The sequence below is a fragment of the Erythranthe guttata genome, chromosome 3 (genome assembly GCF_056151865.1).
Source record: "Erythranthe guttata isolate IM_541 chromosome 3, IM_541, whole genome shotgun sequence".
NCBI lineage: Eukaryota > Viridiplantae > Streptophyta > Magnoliopsida > Lamiales > Phrymaceae > Erythranthe > Erythranthe guttata.
In genome coordinates, this window is record NC_142535.1 from 6,620,390 (window position 1) to 6,644,324 (window position 23,935).

Genomic DNA, 23,935 nt, shown 5'->3' on the forward strand with positions numbered 1-23,935 from the left:
TGCTACTTCTATACAGTAAGGAATTGTGGTGAGAAGTGCACTATAAAGTGAAATTCAGTTAGAGTACATAACACTTAGATGACTATAGTCATATATAGTAGTCATAAATAGCAACATATAGTAACATGTAGTCATGTACATGTAGTCATATATAGTCACATGCAGTCATATACATATAGTATATATAATCACGTGTAGTAACATGTAGTAATATATAATTGTATATAAACTATGTGGCATTTCTGATGTATAGTGATGTTGATGATTGTGTTATTCCATTTTTTTGTTGATGATGATGATGATTTGTTCTTTGTTGAAGAACATATGCATCTGATTGTGTATTTCGATCTAAATTTGTACAAGTTGATTTATAATTAAATAGTGATTTTTGTTGTTGGTGTCGATGAAGTTATTTTTTTTTATATAACCAGCGGTCTACATAGTCGGTCGACTATATATAACTATATAATTTTGGGGTGAAAAAAAGGTACATGACTATATAATTTTTGAATAAAAAGAAGATACATGACTATATATACTATAGTCATCTGTAGTCAATTTATGTACAAGAAACTTTATACAAAAATTATTTTTAAAAAATCAAAAAAAAAATTAAAAAAATAAAAAACCTGAAAAAAATGATAAATGCAGGTCAAAATGCTAAATGCAGTTGGCTATTATGCTGAATGCAGTTGGCAAAATGCTAAATGCAGTTAGGCAGAAATTACAAATAAGAGCACAATAGGACTTTTGCCTATCCAGAGGTGTATCTCAAAGGAAGATTTTTAGGGGTGAACCTATCTCTATATATTTTCCATATGAAGGGTGTATATCAAATGGACCCATATTAATATTGCTACTAATACTAATAGGCATCCTAATATTAATAATAATACTAATATAAATATTAATGCTCTAATACCAATACATACACTAATAATAATACTAATATAAATCATAATTCAAATCAAAATCTTAATACTAATCCAAATGATAATCATAATCCTATTAGTAATACTTATCCTAATATTAATACCAATTTTGATACTAATATGAATACTACTTTTTACCGTAATAATAGTAATAATATTAACAGTAATATATAATGCTAATACTAATAGTCTAATACTACGAATACTAGTTCTAATTCTGAGATTATGCTAATGATAATGCTAATATGGTAATGTTAATGTGTTAATCCTAATCCTAATTCTAGGGCTGGCAATCGGGCCGTGTGAGCCGAGCCTGGGTCGGCTCAAGCTCATATACTATCGGTCCTCATTATTATAGGCTCAAGGTTAAGTATCATCGGACCTCATGCTTATAGGCTCAAACTCGGCTCACGTATTTTTTTGGGTTTCGGGCTTATATCGAACAATAAATAAATTACATATTTTACAATTTTTCAGTCAGACATGTTAAAGAAAAACTAAAAAAAAAAACACTTCACAATCTAAGAGAAAAATCTAGACTATTCATTGAAAATCAAAACAAGAAAAAATAAAGACAACTAATATATATATATATATATATATATATATATATATATATATATATATATATATATATATATAACGTCGACACATTCAAGATGATGAACTATTAACGTCGGGAAATTATTATGGAAAGCAGAGTTGACCAAAACCCGATCCAACCCATTTCCATTGTTGCTCCATGTGAACTCATTCCCGGCGAAAGCCGCATCCTGCAAGCCGTTCTGGGTGACAGTTCTGGAAGTCATGCAGTTTCGCATTGTTGACAAAGCCCCCTCTTATTTCACCGATGTCAAGAATGGCGTTAAAATCACCGCCCACCAACGATGACAAGGCCCCCTCTTATTTCAGTGAATACCGTTGTTGGTTGTAATACCTACACGCAAGTGCACGTATCGTACAAGTAATATAGTGGACTAAAAGTCCGGATATCGAACCGACAAGGAATATTTAATTATTTAATCCTAGAAGCTAAATCCTATCAATTATTATCAAGCCCACCCTACACAATTGATTTTTGAGAGAATTAAATATATTAAACTAAATTAAAAAGACAAGAGCACGAAAGCAATTATAAACGAAGGTTTAATCAGAGTAAACAAGCCTAGGATTTTATTCTCCCCCCTATGTCATTATTACTCCCCCAATTCCTTCAATTATGCATGCAATTAACCCGGATTATTAACCTGAGATGCTAAAATAATCATAACCCGATTCCGCGTGTATTATGATTCTAATACTCTAGATTCAATTATTATATTCCTATGCAATTAATTCTAGAACACAACATTAAGCACAAATCTCAATAATGGCTACCTAAGAGATTAACTATATTCCTATGTTAATACCCCAAAAGATCTTCTACCACAGTTCTAATTATTAACCCAATATTCCGGTTCATGCGATTAACAATAACATAAAAGCACGTAAGGTGATCAAATTCATGCACTTCATAAAACAAGTAGGAGAAATAATCCGGAATTAAAACTTGCATAAAATTATAGAATTGGGTTCATAAATCCCACATAGGGTTCCAAATAAAATCCTCAAAATAAGAAAATTAGCTACTCATTATTAAAGCAAAAACGCAAATAAAATTAAACATAAACGATAAGTCTATGCTTGGAGTCTTCAAATTCTTCGTGTTCGTTATTGCTTTGATGCTTTTGAAATTGCGTAAAAGATCGATCCCCAATTGTGTGTTTGGCTTGGTCTTATATAGGGTGAAAAACTTGGGGAAGAAGGAAGTTTCCTTGTGCAATTAAAATCCCTTTCTTGCGCTGCCTCGGGGTCTCGGACGGCCATCCCACAATTTGAACTAAAACTCGGACGGCCGTCCGAGCTTTAAATCTTCATATTTTGATTTTTTCACTTTTGGCCCATATTTTCTCCAAAATTGCAGTTTTTAACCCCATAGTTTTCCAATTCTTCAATTTGTACCTAAAATACAATAAATCAACTTTTTAAGCACCAATTGTCGTTAAAAGACACCAAAATATCAAGTAAAAATATACACTTAACACACCCCCAAACTTAAATTTTTGCTTGTCCTCAAGCAAAATCTACCAATAAACAAATAACTCAACTACTACATCTCATTACATAGATCAATGATCAACTTCACGTTTTCATAACTTATAATTACAATGAAAATTCTTAGGCATTCACAAGCTCAAAATTCAACAACACTTAGTTACTCACTATTACCAAAAACCACACTTCATACAATTGCTTCAAGCATCCAATATTTGCAAATTAAAGATAGGAAGAATTTATACTTAGATGCATATATTTGACTCCAAATACTCACCAAATTATTCTACTCTACTAATATCAAACATTAAGCTATTGGGATCATTGGGACTTTGTGGCTTCCAATTGTTAGGCTCTTTGGTTCGAGGTAGGAAATATGGGTATATGTGGTTATTATTCTTGAATTGAGGTGATTACGCCAAAATTTGAAAGATAGGCGTTTGAAACAATGAATTCACCTCTAAGGACTTTAATAAACTCGATTCTCAAAAGTTAAAAAGTCTCCACTTTTGCTTTTGAGACAATGGATCGAGCTTTCAAAACAATTCAACAACTAGTCCTTATTCTCCCTTCTATTTTCTTCTTCTTCTCTTTTCTTTTTTGTCTTTTTTTTCGAAGAAGAAGAAGAAGGACCTTATAAAAATTTTCGACCGAACTCCAAGGGGTAATTTTTCAAGAATCTCCACCTATTCTACCTTACACATTGGCTAAAAGAAAGAACACCTTTTCTCCGAGGCTCAAATCAAGGTTCTAAGGATAATTGCGATAAAAAGGTCGGCTTGAAAGGCTCAAACGGTTCAAAGAAACCCCAAATCATATCCCAAATCACTCACTACTCAATACTTCGTATCATAAATTTCCTAAGGTGAGTTCTAAAACCGAACATAGCATGATCTAGCACACATTAATTCCAAATTTAAAATACAAAACATTCAACCAAAGCAATCCACAAAGTGTGATTCCTAGCAATAATTCGCTTCTAAGTTCCGTTGAATCGAAAGCTAAACAAACATCTAATCCTTATTACACAAAACAAGCAATCCCATCATCAAACATTGATCATCTCTCATCATCATAAATCATCGATGCATTCGAAACATTTTTTTTTTGTTCCGGAAAAACGAGAAAAACAATAAAAACGAATAAAACCTAATGCATGCAAACTAAAAAAATAAGCACAAGAACATGTTTTTCACCCCCAATCTTAAAATTTTCGTTGCCCTCAACGAAATTAGCACAAAGTTTAAGGATAAAAAACACCTGATTTAGTCGGAGTCGATGGGATCGGGGTGCTCCTCCCTAGCTCTCTAACGCTCGTCATCGAAAAGCTCGGGTACGGGCTCAAGCATGGGTGCCGGTAAAGGTGTCGGCTCGATGCAATCGGGCGTCCCGCATCCCAAGTGTTGGACAATAGCTTGTAGCATTTTGCTCGACCGCCGTTGAAGTGCCTCCACCGTATTGACTTTATGCTCGACGGTAGTCAATCGGTTCCTCGAAATTATCATCTCTCGCTCCATCTTGTTTCGGAATCGTCGATCGGCACGGGATCTTGAGGCTTCGGGCTCGTCTCGGGCTTTATCCCCACTTTATCCCGATACAAGCTCGAGGTCGAGCTCTTTCGAAGAAGAGGGGATTGATGCAGAGGGGATTGATGCAGAGGTCAAGCTTTTTCGAGGTCGTTTAGGCCTTCAAAACGACGTTTTTGCTATTTTAGGAAAGTTTTAAATAATTCATGATTAATTCTAGAAAAATCGGATTTGAATTCCGCAAGTTGGGTTGTTTCCAACTTTCGGTATTCTATTAGGTTTAGAAGTTATTTCGTTTTTTGCCTTTTTTGGTAATTTTCTCGTTTTCCTAGTTTGATTAGGTTTTTTCGTTTTCTTTAGTATAAATAGTTGCTCTAGGGTTTATTTTTCAGCATCTTTCATTATTAATAAAATTTCTGAGTTTTCTCTCAATTATCTGGTGGATTCAAGAGTTATCGTGTTCGATAGGATTAATTCGTAGAAATTAATTCTTTACTGTGCTTCCGTTCTGCGTCACATTGTATTGTCGCGCATGGAAAGCCAAAGTTGATCGTACATAATTGACCCGATGTCGATCGGCTTCCTCGTGATAATATAATAGGCGAGCGCACACCGTTCGTGGTTGATCCGACTAAACGAGGTAGTCGGGATTATGTTGGCGCAAATAAACGTCAACCATGCCTTGCCTTCATAATTGATGCTTTTCCAACTGAGCTCATACGTCCCCTTGTCCGGGTATTCAATCCATCTTGGATGTCCATCACTCAACACTTCACCAATTTGCTCTTTGGTGACTTCGTTGCTCACTTCTAGCCAACTTTGACACAAATATAGGAGCCCGTAATATTGATTTATATCATCCGTCGCCCAATTAACATAAATTTTTCGTACCACACGTGTGGATTCTCGTGGATGCTTGAGTACCAACATTTTCGCATAAAACTCTCGCATGATTGAGATATTGTAAATTGAACCCGGTTCACACTACCTTTGCCATCCTCGTCTTATGATTTCTTGGTTAAGATCGGCGAAGTGTGACAACATGATTGTCAAGTCCCATTCCGTGATGACGGTCTTTTTGCCTTGTTTAGTAAATAGAGCCGCGGCGCCTTCCACACTAAAGGCTTCCTTTTCTGGAAAAGGAATCGTCGTTTTGGTGGCACCTTTCTTGCTTTTTCCTTTGCTTTTGGAAGATTAAGCTTCAGTCGTGCGGCCTCTTTTGTTGGACGACATATTTGGGAGAACTTTTGGAATGGATTCGGTAAGAATTGGACGAGAATCGACCCCCAAACTTGGTTGGAGCAAATTGTCGAACACCTTGTGGGCTTGCCTTGAAAGAGTAGATTTTGTAGAGTTTGGTTCGATTCTCTAGCCTCCCTGTCAATACCAACACAAAATAAGAATCGGAGAGTGTGTGAGTGAATTATGTGTGTGGAATCGAAGAATTTTTGGAAGAGAAATTCAAAAAATTCGAAAATTCGTGTGTGGGAGGTTGAGAGAAAGAAAAAGAAGGGTTTAGAAAATAATGGGGGAGAAAATCTGATTTTTAGAATTTAAAATGTCCTTGTAGACGCATAAAATTAATTAATTGGTTAATTAAATTAGCCAATTAAATTGTGTCTAAATTAAATAATAATTTATCTTGCAAAATAAGTCATGGGGATAATTATTAATTAATTATTGGCCAATAGGATTATTTCTTCTCTTCCAAGTTATAAGAGATAAATATCAATTTAAAGAGAGCCAATCAAATTGCGCCACGTCATCAAGTAGACTTTAAGTAGAACTCATATTCTACCACTATAAATAGGGACCCTCCCTACACAATTCAAAACACAACTCAAGAAGAAGAAAAACCGTAGGAAAAAATTCTCTCTACAATATTCAAGTCGTTCTTCAATAAATTCAAGGCGTTCTTCATCAAACATCAAATCGAGGGCGTTCTTCAACAAATCAAGATAAAATCAAGATCGAAGGAAGATTGAAGGGCCAAATCCATCAAGAACTCCAAGATCTTCAAGTCAATCAAATCGAGGGCGTTCTTCAACAAATCAAGATCGAAGGTAGATTGAAGGGCCAAATCCATCAAGAACCCCAAGATCTTCAAGTCAAAACCCGTCAAAGTTCAGCGTTCGATCCGAGATTCAAGTCGCAAGACCCTCGAAGACGTTATTCAAATCCAAATCAAATCCGGAGAAGATCAAGTCAACGACCCAACTCCAAAATTCAAAGTCAAAACATACATCGTTCTAGAGAGAAGAATCAGAGGATTAAATTAGAGTTTGTAACCCGCAATATTTTATTTTAATTCAATAAATTATTTTTGTGCAAGTTTTTCTTGTTTGTTAAAATCGCAGATAAGAATTTGTTGCTACAAATTTTGGCACGCCCGGTGGGACATCTCTACCTCTCATCTCTTCTCTCTCTCGAAGATCCTCGAAGTGTTGCAGTGACTGCTCTACGTTCACAATGAAGATTGCTTCTTCGGATTCATCAAGTGTGGGCTTAGGTACAAGGAGTATGGCTAAGAAGCTGCAAGCATCCTCCGAGACTAACTCGACGCCTCAAACCATTCTGATTGGCTTACCACCTCTTGTCAACACAAGCGCAGACGTGGAAGGTTCAAAACGAGAGATTTTACAGCCCACGCCTCGTTCAACATCAAGCTACTCAGAGGTGGCATCCGTCATGACAACAAACGCTACAACCATGGAGGAGCAAATTGCAAGTTTGACAAAGGCCATTGAGGGACTCGCAAAGCATGTTCAACAACGAGATTCTCAAATTGCCGAGTTGATCAACAAGGTGGACAAAGACGATGCTAGTCAAGCTGTGGAGAATCAGATAGAAGTTCAAGACGAAGTCGAGACATCCACAAAGCAACAACCAGTTCAAAACGAGAAGGCTCCAGCTCAAGAAATTCAAGTTTCTCCAGAAGGGATGATTCATGTAGATCAAGTGATGACGCTGATCAGTGCAACCATCAAAGACAAGTTGGAAGGAAGCTCGAAGTCTCCATCAACCTATGTCAAGCCATACACGCAAAAGATTGATGATCTAAGGATGCCAATGGGCTATATACCTCCAAAGTTTCAACAATTTGACGGCAAAGGCAACCCCAAGCAACATGTGGCACACTTCGTCGAGACTTGCAATGATGTCGGGACGTACGGAGATCACCTCGTCAAGCAATTCGTCCGATCGCTCAAAGACAACGCGTTTGATTGGTACATTGATTTGGGGGCAAACTCCATTGATAGTTGGAAGCACTTGGAGGAAGAATTTCTCAACCGCTTTTACAGCACTCGAAGAACAGTCAGCATGATTGAGCTCACCAATTCCCGCCAATGGAAGAAGGAACCTGTCATCGACTACATCAACCGTTGGAGAAATTTGAGTCTTAATTGCAAGGATCGACTGCCTGATACATCAGCTATTGAACTGTTCATCCAAGGAATGCAATGGGGACTCCGATATATCCTTCAAGGAATTCAACCTAAAAGTTTTGAAGAGTTGGCCACTCGAGCACATGATATGGAATTGAGCATAACTGCAAATGGAGTCGAAGAACCTTTATTCCAAAAGTCGTACCTGCTCAAAGAAGAACATCTTGAAGAAGAACAAGAAAATCCTGAGGATGGGGGCAAGTCTTTTGAAGAAGCAACACCCTATGCAATATGACAAGTCAAATCAAATGAAGCACTCCTTGACACGAGTTTAAAAGGTCTACAGGTCCAAATCAAATGAAACACTCCTTGACACGAGTTTAAAAGGTCTACAAAAGTTCAAATCAAGTGAAGCACTCCTTGACACGAGTTTAAAAGGTCTACATGTCCAAATCAAGCACTCCTTGACACGAGTTTAAAAGGTCTACATGTCCAAATCAGACACTCCATGACACGAGTTTAAAAGGTCTACATGTTCAAATCAAATGAAGCACTCATTGACACGAGTTTAAAAGGTCTACATGTCCAAATTAAATGAAATACTCCTTGACACGAGTTTAAAAGGTCTACAAGTCAAAATCAAGTGAAATACTCCTTGACACGAGTTTAAAAGGTCTACATCTCCAAATCAATCACTCATTGACACGAGTTTAAAAGGTCTACATGTCCAAATCGAATACTCATTGACACGAGTTTAAAAGGTCAATATATCCAAATCAAACCAAGGCTCCTTGATACGAGCATAAACTATCTATATATATCCAAATCAAAGTCAAGGCTCCTTGATACGAGCATAAACTAGCTACATAATCAAATCAAGTCAAGGCTCCTTGATACGAGCATAAACTATCTATATATCCAAATCAAGTCAAGGCTCCTCGATACGAGCATAAACTATGCATATATCCAAATCAAGTCAAGGCTCCTTGATACGAGCATAAACTATCTACATATCCAAATCTAGTCAAGGCTCCTCGATACGAGCATAAACTATCTATATATCCAAATCAAGTCAAGGCTCCTCGATACGAGCATAAACTATCTATATATCGAAATCAATTCAAGACTCCTTGATACGAGCATAAACTATCTATATATCCAAATCAAGTCAAGGCTCCTCGATACGAGCATAAACTATCTATATATTCAAATCAAGTCAAGGCTCCTTGATACGAGCATAAACTATCTACAAATTCAAGTCAAATGCTCATTCAGTACGAGCTTAAACTGCAAATATTTCTCCTTGTCCACATGAGTATAAACTGTGCACGACATCCCTCAAAAGGATATAATTTGAACTACGTTATGACTTGATCCCTTTATAGGGTACGTAGGCAACTTAGAATCTCTCTAAGTTCAGTCATGATTTCAAAAGATATATGTTCTTTGCTAGATCAAGCTGCAATCGAAGTTGAGCAATTATCGAGACTCATCCACTCCAAGATGCATTGTCCGTGAATAAGTCTCGAGGGGGCATTTGTAGACGCATAAAATTAATTAATTGGTTAATTAAATTAGCCAATTAAATTGTGTCTAAATTAAATAATAATTTATCTTGCAAAATAAGTCATGGGGATAATTATTAATTAATTATTGGCCAATAGGATTATTTCTTCTCTTCCAAGTTATAAGAGATAAATATCAATTTAAAGAGAGCCAATCAAATTGCGCCACGTCATCAAGTAGACTTTAAGTAGAACTCATATTCTACCACTATAAATAGGGACCCTCCCTACACAATTCAAAACACAACTCAAGAAGAAGAAAAACCGTAGGAGAAAATTCTCTCTACAATATTCAAGTCGTTCTTCAATAAATTCAAGGCGTTCTTCATCAAACATCAAATCGAGGGCGTTCTTCAACAAATCAAGATAAAATCAAGATCGAAGGAAGATTGAAGGGCCAAATCCATCAAGAACTCCAAGATCTTCAAGTCAATCAAATCGAGGGCGTTCTTCAACAAATCACGATCGAAGGTAGATTGAAGGGCCAAATCCATCAAGAACCCCAAGATCTTCAAGTCAAAACCCGTCAAAGTTCAGCGTTCGATCCGAGATTCAAGTCGCAAGACCCTCGAAGACGTTATTCAAATCCAAATCAAATCCGGAGAAGATCAAGTCAACGACCCAACTCCAAAATTCAAAGTCAAAACATACATCGTTCTAGAGAGAAGAATCAGAGGATTAAATTAGAGTTTGTAACCCGCAATATTTTATTTTAATTCAATAAATTATTTTTGTGCAAGTTTTTCTTGTTTGTTAAAATCGCAGATAAGAATTTGTTGCTACAGTCCTAAAACATGTTCGGACGGCCGTCCCACTTTTCACTCTTATTTTCGGACGGCCGTCCCAATATTCGGTCTCACCAGTGGTCACGGGACGGCTGTCCCGTTTTTATGCCTATTTCTCGGACGGCCGTCGAGAGTTGTTGTTCCCTGATCACTATTTTGGGGACGGCCGTCCCAGTTTTATGTCCGTTTTTCGGACGGCTGTCTGAAATTTGCTACCCCTTACTGTTTTGGAAACGGCCGTCCCGGTTTTATACCCTTTTTTTTGGGACGGCCGTCTCACTTTTCCTTTTTTTTTTTTTTTTTTTTTTCCGGGCGGTTGGCCGTCTGGACCCCCCGATCATATTTTTGACCCAGAAAAGTAAAATTCAAATAAATTAATTAGAATTCATGCCTATGACAATAAAAACGAAACGAAAAAAATATAAAGAAAACTACGGAAAACAATAAAGCTCTGGTTGCCTCCCGAGAAGCGCTAAGTTTAAAGTCTTCAGCCGGATGTTGCTTCGTTATTTTCAAGCAAAAGTAACCGAAGTCACTTGGTAATCTTCACTCGCTTCCCGAAACGGTTTGAGCCGGCTCCGCTTCACGTTGAACGTACGATTTGAATCTCGCTCCTTTATTTTGACCACTTCGTGAGGAAGAATCTCTTGGTCAATAAATGGTACTGTGTTACGTGGTAATTTGAGCAAGAAAATATAATTTGAGAATTAAGAAGAAATCAAGAGATATGAATTAGGAGGAGAATTAGAGAGGAGGATTAGAGACGAGAATTAAGAGAAGACAAAGGGAGATTAATTGATTCTTAAACTTCATAATACTTGTTCCATCAAATCTCCACATTTACATAATTTATACTACTTGATAATAGAAATATAACTACCCACTAAAAGCATGTAGTACGTGCTCCTAATTTCCAAGTGCAAGCTACTCTTGCAACTAACACCTATTTTCATGCAATTAATTTAAAACTACCCACTAATCCCTAATTTGACTAATTATTTCTACTAATTTAATAATGAAATGTATCATTCCCGCCCACTCGAAATATCATTGTCCTCAAGGATATAGTCTTGATACGTGTATGGGATCATTTTGCGAATTCAGTTGGTTGGGTGATCCATCAATTATTTGAGAGAGTTGCTCGAACTCTTCACGATAAATAGCATCCATGAGCATTTGTTTCATGAAACGAGTGAGGGCTTCGGAAGGATCGTCGAATTCGGTAGGGCTAAAACGGTAGAGCAACGCCTTAGTAAAATTTTCCCCTGCCGACGAGCCCTTGAACTCAATTAACCGGCGATTCCGTTCCAAAGTGAGTCCTTCCAAACGAAATGAATCGAGGTGCACCTGCTCATCTTGGGCAATACTTTGAAATTCAAAATATTGTTTGGCTTGGAAAATCCATTCTGTTGCGTTTTCCGCGGGACTTTTGGAATTTATTGTTTGAGGTTTGTATTTGGGGCAGAGTTTGGAGTTGAGTGTGTTGTAGGCATATTTTTTTTTTTTGACTGGTAGTGATGTTTCTCCCACAACAAAGGGGTTGACATCATTTTCGGGTTTGGAAGAGGCTCTTAGAGCTCGAAGTTCGGTGAGAACAACTCGGAGGGTGTTGTGTATTTTGTCGAAATTTGATTCATGCCGAGCTAGGGTTTCAATAACCTCAGCACGAAACACAACATCTCAATGGTTACGTGCCTCCATGGAACGTAATGGCTCTGATACCATTGTTACGTGGTAATTTGAGCAAGAAAACATAGTTTCAGAATTAAGAAGAAATCAAGAGATATGAATTAGGAGGAGAATTAGAGAGGAGGATTAGAGACGAGAATTAAGAGAAGACAAAGGGAGATTAATTGATTCTTAAACTTCATAATACTAGTTCGATCAAATCTCCACATTTACATAATTTATACTACTTAATAATAGAAATATAACTACCCACTAAAATCATGTAGTACGTGCTCCTAATTTCCAAGTGCAAGCTACTCTTGCAACTAACACCTATTTTCATGCAATTAATTTAAAACTACCCACTAATCCCTAATTTGACTAATTCTTTCTACTAATTTAATAATTAAACGTATCATACTGACCACTTTGGTTTGCGCTTCCTTGGGAATAACCACAACCCTTATTTGCACAAAACACCAATTGTCCTTTGTGCAATTTCCTTTTGACTTTCTCCTTACGACCACAATACCTTGCCTCATCATTCTCTCGTGACTTGCTCGAGTCTTGGGTGGCAACATCTTCCTTGCACTCTCATCGCCGTTAAGACTCAAACTCGTATGACTATCTCTCAGACGATTTGAAATTAAGTCCACAAAGTAAACTTGCTCCTTCCGATTCCCGTTTCCGCCATCATTTCCTGCACTCAAAGATACTTTCCCATTGTCCAAGTTCAAAACATCAAATTTTTCATGAGTTTTAAAATCCATAATCTCAATAGCAAAACAATCATTATTATCACATGGATTTTTATTAGCACTAAAAACATTGAATTTGATTGTTTGATCATGCACAGTCATTGAAAGATCACCACTAGCACAATCAATAAGAGTTTTCGACGTGGCTAAAAATGGCCTCCCTACGATAAGAGGTATCTCCCTATCCTCATCTATATCAAGTATAACGAAATCTACAGTGAAGATCAATTTATTAACCTTCACTAACACATTCTCTAAAATACCGTTTGGGTAAACTAAAGATCTATCGGCTAATTGAAGAGTTATAGCCGTCGGTTCAATTTCTCCTAACCCAAGATTTTTAAAAGTAGAGTAAGGCATAAGATTAATGCTAGCGCCTAAATCAATGAGCGATCTAAAATTTTTACCTCCTATAGTACAAGGAATAGTAAACTTACCTGGATCGCCGAGTTTTTGTGGAAGAGGCCGAGTAAGAATTGCACTAATTTGCTCCGTGAGTTGGATCATCTCGTTCCCTTGCAATTTCTTACTTTTCTTCACGAGGTCCTTGAGGAACTTCACCCACTTTGGCATCTTTTGAAGTGCTTCAATGAAAGGAATATTTATGCGAATTTCCTTCAACTTGTCCAAAAAACTTTGATATTCGGCATCGAGCTTCTTCTTTATAAACTTTTGAGGATAAGGAATTGGAGGGACTTGTGAAGGCACCGTTGATGGTGGCTCTGTTAGAGTAGGTGACAAACAAGCCAACATGTGGCTGTGGTCTTTCGTATTTATTATGGTAATAAACGAACCTTTATTCGTATTAATGATAAAACACCTTGGCATTCTATATCTTTGTCCCTTTGTCAGAAGCATAGATATAGTCCTTACAGTTATTACAAGTACTAGTAATTCATCGTTAGGATCGTGAGATATTTAATTAAGTATTATAACTGTTAAACGTGTTCCTAGTCGAAGGGTTACGCTACCAATGAGGATATCGGCCTTTCCCATTAAGAGACTAGCACTTAGTGTATGTGTACTGCATCTCATCAGTAAACGGTATTGTGATATCGGCATGCATAAGTGGGTGCTCGTAAGTTGACGAGTTCACTGAACTCCCTCACCCTAGAAATCTCTAAGTGGTTCCCAATAACCGAGTAGAGATATCTATGGTATAATTGTACACCATTAGTCCTTATGACCTAGACATCACCATGACTTCACTAGAGTACCAGCTCTATCGTGACCTGTCCCTGAGTTCCACCGAGGACCATCCCAAGGGCCAGTGTTCGTGTAGTCCGAAAGCTAGTGGGAGGTCTATGCATTGTAGTCGGGGATTCGATCGCTTGAATAGTCTTGGATGTCTTGTGTGTTCTGATAGTTTGTAATCACTTTTAATCTCTGGCCAAAGCTGACTAAGTGATGATTAGAGAATTTGATTCTCTAAGTCATGCACGTAACGATTACAACACTTAGAACGATCGCACGGTCATTGAACAAATAAAGAGGTCTCAATGAACCAATGCCTCTAGTTCAATCGGGACATATGAATCGAAGGGATCGTACTGTACATTAACTATATCTGAAGGTTCTTGCAGGCACTTCATTTGTATCTAGGGAATCATGACGCGTAATTGCTAGACGTCAATCTTGATTCGTTGACTGATTAAGGTGAAACGAGTTTCATCTTAATCGTAATTCTAAGGGACGAGTTTTGACCACAAATGGGTTGTGGGCCCACGGCTAGCTTACACCTGAACCATCGAGGGTCACACAGCTCGTGCACATGAGATCTTTGAATATACGGTCAAAGGTAAAAAATGTTTTATCTTTGCATGATTGGAAGTCAATATGATTGGGCCCAACATTCGTAAAATGGAATTATGAATGAGAATAAGAAAAGAAAGAGAATAGTTGAACATCTTAGTGGACTTTCGAAATCGGGAAGTTTCCAAATTTAGAAAGTGCACTGAATTAGGGTTTCCACTTTTGGAAAGTTTGAAATCGAGAGTTGGCACTCGTAATGACTTGTACATTATAATGATTTCGAAAATGTAATTGTTACAGTTTTCCAATCATCGAATTGAGAGAGTCGAGCAAGTAAATGAACTAACGAACTTAAGTTGTTGGGCCCGGTCCAACTTAAGCCCGTTAGTGTTTTATGCAAGACACTATAAATACTTGATTTATAGGTCTTGCACAAAAACAACACACGAAACCCTAACCCTAGCCGCTCCCTCTCTCTTGGCAACTCTCCCCCGCGGCCACCACCGTCGCCGTCGCCGGAATCTTGCCGGAATTGGCCATCTATTGGTCGATTCACATTGGTAGCTCTTTCCTTCTTTCTATTCTTCCATTTTTCTAACTATTACGTGTCTAGTGCCACCTGTTTAGTAGATCGAAGTATACGAGGTGAAATCCGAGAAGAGGAAGATTGAAGATCGAAGAATCGAGGAGCAGCATACGAGCTGACGCCGCACGCAATCCCACGCGCCGCCAGAAGACAGCGCGTGAGCTACACGCGCCTCCGTAGCTCGTCTAGTAGCTGCTGCCGTTTCGCCGCTGCTGCCCCGGATTGCACGGATTGATTTCCGTAGCAATCTAGCTTTGCTTAGTGCGCCTACCTCACGCTTCAAGAGGTAAACTTTCAATTCCATTGTCGTTCGATTCGTTTTTGTTTAAGTTAACATGTGCATGTTCACTTTAATAAAAAGCTTGTATGATTTGATGTGTCTACATGAAATTGATTTTATTATTGGGAGCATGATTGTTTGATTTAAACGCGAGCATGCTAATTGATTTAAATTCGGTTAAATAATTAAGCATGTATGTTGTTTTTAATTTCGCTAGAAGCGCAAAGGTACGCAATTAATTTTTTTCAATTATCGGGCATGTGTTTATATGTTTTAAATTCGTTTAATTTGCATAAAAAAAATTTCCGCTGCGTACACGTGTCCGATTCCCAACAGTGGTATCAGAGCTCGTTGCGCAATTAATTGCATTTGTTTTAATATGCAATGATTTTATGCATGTTCGATTAATTAAAGTAGTGATTGTTGTATTATGTAATTGGGAGTTTTCGTAAGTTGAAAATATTTTTGAAATATTGTTTATACTTTTCCATCGTTAAACTTGTTGTATTATGTAATTGGGAGTTTTCGTAAGTTATTTCAAATTTCTAAAATTAAACTTAAAAAAAGTTGATTTTAATTTTCGGAAAATTATTTTCAATTAATCCCAATTAGATAATCGAATCAACAATCATCTATTTTAGTAAATATGTGTTGGATTAATTAATTAATTTAAATTGTTAATTGATTTTAATTAATAGAACACACATATAATATTGATTATAGTTCAACTAAATTGATAGTACATCAACATTATTTGATTGAGTTATGCTAGTTGATGTTCTATAATTATTTTGAAAAACTCGATAATTAATTATTGTAATTAATTATGTAGTGAGGTCGTATGTTCCTCTTAGGACAATATGCGTTTCCATATACCTTTAGAGAACATAGATGTAGGAATCACATAGACAAATCCGAACCTTCTGATGAGATAATTTTTTTTAATAAAATCTCTCATTCTTAATCTAATTAAGAATCATTTCATGCTATAAAGAAAAACCAATATGTTGAATTTTTCTTTCCTTCTGCCTACGGCTGAATTATGTGTAGCCCTTTACTGTAGTGCAGTAAGCCGTGTTAGCGGAGAGTGCTATGCTAAAGTTAGCTGTAATTCAATTGACATAGCGGTGAAGGTAGCCATAGAAAAGGGTTATGCTAGATTGACGTGGTCGGCTAGATTAACTAGCTAGGGACTGCATTAGTTTGGCATAATCAAGTTCTATGAGCATCTTTGATTGGTAGGTTAGACTTGACACATGACGATTTTGATATTCGCGAGATTAACTTAGGTCATTATCAAGTGTGAGGAAAATTAATTTAGGGTCATATTGTGGATATGATTGATTGTGATCTACCTTTGGGCAATAAAAATCGGGCTAGATTAACTAGGGGTTATGTGACGCCCACTATCGAAATACACTATATTTTTTTTTTAAAGAATACTATGACTACTAATTAATACAACAACTTCAACTTAACTACTCAACATTAAAATCAAATACAAGTGGCAATTAAAGCTCACAACTAATCTCGTTTACATAGTCTTAAATTACAACCATTCATAAATACAACATCACTCGAATAAACTCTATAAAACTTCCAAGTAACTTTAATCCTAAGTGCAGTCAACACAATCATCCACTTATGCATCTGACACTGAGAATAAGAAAGAAAATAAAGGAGGAGTAAGTCCAAATGGACTTAGTGAGGAGTACAAGGGAAAAACAGTCGAATCAAATAATAAGGATAATAAGAAAACAATGGACAAGTCGGACATGATATTGGAATCGGACCATCTAGAGAAGGATCATTTGGTAAGGTACAAAGCCAATGTATGAGAGCACAACAATTTGATAAGAATAACCAATACAATCAATATGTACAGGCAAGGTTGTAAAAATCGGTAATCAGGTCCGAGTCGGTCAGGCACCGACTCACGATTAATCGGTGCGGCGGTGATTAATCGGCGATAAATCGGAAATAAATCGGTTTTTACAATTTAATATAATATATTTCTAAATATTATTTATAAATACTCCAAACATATATAAAAAGATATTTAAACATAGTTATATCTCCATCATGTATATATATCCTAATAACATAATAAAAGTTTAATAATCATAAGATCATAATACATAAATATCCTTATAAAATATAAATAAAAAAACATTTTTTTTGAATTTACAGTTATTCTTGAACATTCGTGGCATACATCATGAGTTCTTTAACAATTTTAACATAAACAAAATAAGGCATAAACTCATATTTTCTTTTATTAAAATCCAACTTTTATTTTGAATTATAAAAAGAAAAAAAAAAAACCGATTTTAACCGATTTTTAACCGATTTTTGGCCGATTTTTGCCACCGAGTTTGACCCGTCTTAAAGGTTTGACCGCCTCAGACCGCCTAAAACCGCCTCGCAGCCAAAAAAACCAATTTTTCAAACCTTTACACAAAAATCGTAAAGGTTTTGGACCGCCTCCGCCTCGGAGACCGATTAATCGGCCGCATCGGCCGATTTTTAGAACACTGTGTACAGGTAGAGAACAATTTCAATGGGAAATCCCCGGATATCAATTATGAATTTCGTGGAGATTCCCACGGAAACAATTCTGGATATCAAATATGAGACCATGGAGATTCCCATGGTAACAATTTGTTCATGTACCTGTACCTGCTTTGTGACTCCCTTAGCCGTAACTACCTTATAACACCGATCATGGAATGTCCCTGCTAATCGATAAATAGGCATGCCCAGGCGCATGCCAATCTATCCATCAGCAAAGTTAACCTCCAACTATGCTAACGGTCTAGATCCAATATGGGTACTGTCGAAGAGACCATCCATTGTCGGCCCAATACCTCAAGAGTAGACAAACTTTATCGATTCACCATATAACTATACAAACTTTTAATGGACAAGTCCAGAATAGAAAACAAAGGATCACAAACTTTGATCGACAATTGGTACATGAAAATTTTGCACCATCAAATAGAATAGCTACTGAAACAATCTAAGATTTGATTTCAGTAGGGGCATACTAAAGAAATCTTAAGACATGACATCGTAAAATGGAAGGTTCAAAGCTTGCACGGAATTATCAATGATCATGATCGATAATAGAACTTGAATAATACAAGGTGGTGTAGAAAAGTCGAATCATAAGGTGTTCAAGGGAATAGGAAACCTTGAATAAAATGGAATCAAAATCATGACGTATTTAAGCGAGATAAGAAATCTCACTCATGATCAATAATAGAGATGAGATATTCAAGAATTGGAAACCTCAAAAAAAGTTGATAACCAAGACCATAAGGTATTGAAACTAGAATAGAAGAAACAATTACAATAAACAATGAAGTTTAAAATGTACATCATTTTATGCAGAATAAATGCGAGAGGGAGAATAAATGTGGAGTTACTCGCATTAAAATAAAAGATTCCCCACCAAACACAGAAGCAAAATCATATTCAGTTGAAGATAAAAGAATTGAATAGAGGAACTCGCGGAAAATTCGGCTCATCCTTGAGCAGGAATGAAAACGAGATTCAGGTGAGCCGAGTCGAGTGATAGAGCTCTCAAAGAAATGAGAAATCTAACAAAAGGTATAACCAAATTTAAATGAGATAAGGAATTTCACAAGAGTGTAATCGAAACGAATGAGAATAGAAATCTCATTAGAGTTTAATCTAAGAGAATATGGTTCTCTTATGCCATAATATTCCACATAGAGCAATGAAACAAAATTGGATTCAATAAAATGATAAAAGAATCGAGTATATGACCTCTCAGGCATTTGGCTCAAGCATTTGGCTCACTCTAGATTATAAATGAAAACGAGATTAAGGTAAGCCAAATCAAGTGAAATAATACTCAAATGAATTAGAAGTTTGACAAAAGGGATATCCGAATTGAAACGAGATTGGAAATCTCATAAGAGTTGAATCAATTTTGAATGAAATAAGAACCTCAGAAAGTACGTAAACAAAAGTGGATGGTAGATGAATAAAATAGGGTCTCGGAAAATGGATAAGACAACCCATAGAATATTCAAACGGGTCAAGAAACCTCATTTGTGATCAATAATAGCAATGTGATGTGGCAAAAAGAACCAACAACATCAAATAAAAATAGAAAAAGTCTCTGTTTAACTAACTTAAATATAATGAATTCAGGAACAATTCATTTGTGGAGAAGCATGTATTATGGATATCATTTGCCTTCTGTCTTATCCTTATATTTATTGAGCAAATACACTAGGAATTACTAGTCTTTCTTCTAACTCTTGTGGATTCCGTAACTATTTGCGTTGAAAATAGAGACACGAACAACTTGCCATTCTTGAATGGACCGTTCTCTTTCGGCTAGAATTAACTTTTATGCTTGCAAAGTCCATCTAAACCTCAAACAAACACGATAAACCGAGTCCAAATAACACCTTGTGGCCTAGGATTGATGGTAGGACATTAATATGGAATATTCCTCTCCATCTATTTTGATAATAGGCGCCAAAATACCTTCTCAATACCTCTAATACTGAATGTGGACTTATAATACTAGGCAGATATACAATCAATAACCTCAATTTCGAACTTAAAATCAGAGCTCTCTAACATCCAAGAGTCTAAACCCAGCCTTTGAAACCAAAGTTTCTACAATTTCCAAGGATCTATATCCGGCGTTGCTCGGGTACCCAACCCAAGCTCTGATACCACATGTTACGCCCACTACCGATATACACTATATATATTTTTTAAAGAATACTACGACTACTAATTAATACAACAACTTCAACTTAACTACTCAATATTAAAATCAAATACAAGTGGCAATTAAAGCTCACAACTAATCTCGTTTACATAGTCTTAAATTACAACCATTCTTAAATGCAACATCACTCGAATAAACACTATTAAACTTCCAAGTAACTTTACTCCTAAGTGCAGTCAACAGGGATGATTACACTTTTCGTCCCTATACATTACCACTTACACGATTTTCATCGCTAAACAAGATGAAGTTACAGTTTTCGTCCCTAAACATGTCACATTTATGCCGTTTCTATCCCTCCGTCCATTTGTCCAGTTAGTATGGACAGAAAATCGCACGTGCGCCGCACGTGCGCCGCACGTGACACTCAAAAGAACCTCTACACCTCAAAACGTTATATCGCGCATTACAGGTAAACACAATCTGCCCTAATTCTCTCTTGAAATCCAGATGCCCCCTTTTCTAAATCCCTAATTTCTTCCACATCTCACCTGTAAATCCCTAGTTTCTTGAAGTAAAAAGTGTTCAAGCACCAATATTATCACTGATCATGATTTTTGGAGTAGATTACATATTCTGGAGTGGAGCTACGAAATTGCGACAAATACTAGGGTTCTTCATCTAAGGAGAACAAAAATGTCGAGAAGAGCTTCACTGATGATTGAATGTACTCCGAATTATGGTAAGTTTTTTTTGTTTGAATTTACTTTTGTTTGAGCGAAATTGTTTGACTTAGCTGATTACTGATTAGAGTTTTTTTTTTTTTTTTTTTTTTTTTTAAATATAGCTTGTGTTGGGGAATTAACATGTTTCACCATTAAAATAAGACATGGTGGACTTATGAAGCACTCTCCAAAAAGAAGAGTACATAGGAGAAAGTCTTGAATGGTTTGATTTTGTCGATATAGATCAAATAGGGATGTTTGACTTTTGGGGTTTTGCTAAGGAGCTGCGGTAAACTGAAACATGGAGTCTTAGGTTTTGGCTTAAGTATGGAAAAAGTTTTGATAAACACTGCAAGTGTATTGAGACTGATAGTGATGTGTTTAATATAAGAGGGCATATTCCAAAAAAATGGGAAGTTGAGATATTTAATGAACATCTAAATCTGGGAGTGGATGTGGAGGGTGAAACTGGGGGTAGGTTAGTCAATGAGGCTGTTATAATTGATGATGTAGGGTTGGAGGGAGAGAATAATAGTGAATCTGATGAATTTAGTGAGGATGATGATGTGTTTTATCAAAGTGATTATGACATGGAAGATGATGATAAATTATTTGAGCAATTTGTAGATCCTGAGGCCGAGTTTGGGGGGTTGGGTAAGGGTGTCTGTTGCTAAGGATGATTTCATTAGTGAGGAGATGTATAACAGGCTGCAAAATGCAGAAGGTGGTGAAGATTGTGTACTTAGTGATGATGATTTTGACATCTCAAATGGTAGTGATGAGGATGAGGGTAATGGTAGAATGAAGTTCCCCAAATTTAATCCTAAAACTGAGAATAAGAATCCAGACATCATGCTGGGCTTGATTTTCAGTTCCAAAAAAGAGGCAAAATTTGCTATTGAGTCTCATCGTTTTAGGAGGGGTATGATGGTGAAATTTCCAAAAAATGATGCCATTAGACTCAGGGCTGTGTGTAAAAAAAAGGGTTGTGGATGGTACATTCATGTCTCCAAAATGCGAAATGACCACTCTTGGCAAGTGAAAACCTATAACCCAATACACACTAAATGTTCCTGGAATTATAACAATACAAGCCTTAAGTCTGGTGGGATTGGCAAAACGTTTATGAAAAAATTGAAAGACAATCCAAAGTTGGGTACAAATGAATTCAGAAGTGAAATTTGTACAACTTTGATGGCCAATATAAGATAATCCATGGAACTTTGGAGGAACAATTTTCAAAAAATTATGATTATTGTCTAGAAATTGAAAGAACTAATCCAGGTTCTACAGTTATCATGAAACTGACTGAGGAGAGAAGATTCCATAGGTTATACACGTGTTTCAATGCATGTAAGGTAGGGTTTAAAAATGGTTGTAGGCCTATAATTGGGGTAGATGGTTGTTTCTTGAAGGGTGGACATGGAGGTCAACTATTAACTGCAGTTGGGTTAGATCCAAACAACAACATCTTCCCAATTGCATATGCAATAGTTGAATCTGAAACAAAAGATAGTTGGATCTGGTTTTTGAACTTGTTGAATGCAGATATTGGATTTGAAAATGAACATAATTGGACTTTTATGTCTGACAAGCAAAAATGGTTAATTCCAGCTTTTGAAACTTTGCTTTCCAATGCTGAAAATAGATTTTGTGTGAGACATTTACATAGCATATATGAAGAGGGATGGATTCACTGAGTTGGCAATCAAAACAGCATTATGGGGGGCAGCTAAAGCAACCAGGGTTGAAGAATTTAATAGAAAAATGCAAGAGTTGAGTGACATTGATGAAGATGAATCAATGGTTAGTGAAAAAGCCTCCTCAAAACTAGACTAGATCCCATTTCAGTCCACATCCTAAGTGTGACATCCTACTGAACAATATGTGTGAATGTTTCAATAGTTTCATTCTTGAGGCAAGAGAAAAACCAATAATTTCTTTGCTTGAAACTATTAGAAATCTGTTAATGACTAGGATGCAATCTAAGAAGGAAAAAGCTGGAAAATGGGAAGGTCTCTTGTGTCCCAAGATAAAAAAGATCTTAATGAAGATTATGGAAGAGGCTGGGGAGTTTATACCTATGAAATGTGATGATTATCATTTTCAGATTATTGGTCCATTTGACCAACACACTGTTGACTTATTGGAGAGAAAGTGTAGCTGCAAAAATGGGATTTGAGTGGCATACCTTGTAAACATGCATGTTCAGCAATATGATTTAGAAATGAGAAGCCTGAATCATATGTACATAATTGTTACAAGGTTGAGACATATTTACAGGTTTATGAGCCTCCAATCATGGGCTTTAATGGACCTGAGTTGTGGTCCAAAAGTGCCTTAGAAGCTCCACTGCCTCCAAACTACATTGAAAAAGTTGGCAGGCCTCAAAGGCTAAGGATGAGAGAACCTGATGAACCCCCTGCCCCAGGTGCAAATCATCATAGATTGAGAGGAATTAAAAGAAACAATAAATGTAAAACATGCAAGAAATGAAAATTTTCTACAGTTGAGCAGGTGCACGCAAGTCAAAGTGGAACTGGAGATGCAGTTGGCCAACAAAATGAGTCTGTATTTGAAGTTCCACAAGAATACTTGGCAACTCAAGCTTCTGTTTCAAGTGTACCACCACTATAAAAAAAACAAAATTACAGGTTTCAATTATTTTTTAATTTTTCAGTATGGTTAAACTATATTTAAAGTCATTTGAGAATTAGTATTTAATAAACTTATTTGGGATGATTACAGGTTAAAAGACCTTCTCAAAAGAATGTGAATGTTAAAGTAAGGACAAATACAATTGCTTTTCAAGCCAACAAATCATCTCCAACAGTTAATACTCATGTTATTGTCAAATGGGGACTCAATTTTATCACTCTGAACAATCTGAAAGCAAGTGTCTCACATTCCAAGTCTGTTGGTGCCTCACATTCCAAGTCCAAGTTTGTTGGTGATTCTTCATCCAAGTCTAAGTCTGTTGGTGGTTCTGCATCTAAGACTGTTGGTTGTTCCAATCTTGCATCTTAGTCTTAGATGACATTTTTATTTTGAAGACAATCTTGTGTTCTTATGAATATGTAATTTGTTCTATGATGTACTTTGGATTATGTAGTGTTTTTTGTGAACTTGCAGTTTAGTTTGATGTACTCTAATGTGAGATG

General features: G+C 36.5%; 1 pseudogene; it reads left to right on the forward strand.

Moving 5' to 3' along the window:
* Nucleotides 1-21,470: 21,470 nt before the first annotated feature.
* On the forward strand, nt 21,471-23,270 carry LOC148771658 (uncharacterized; annotated as a pseudogene).
* Nucleotides 23,271-23,935: the final 665 nt, after the last annotated feature.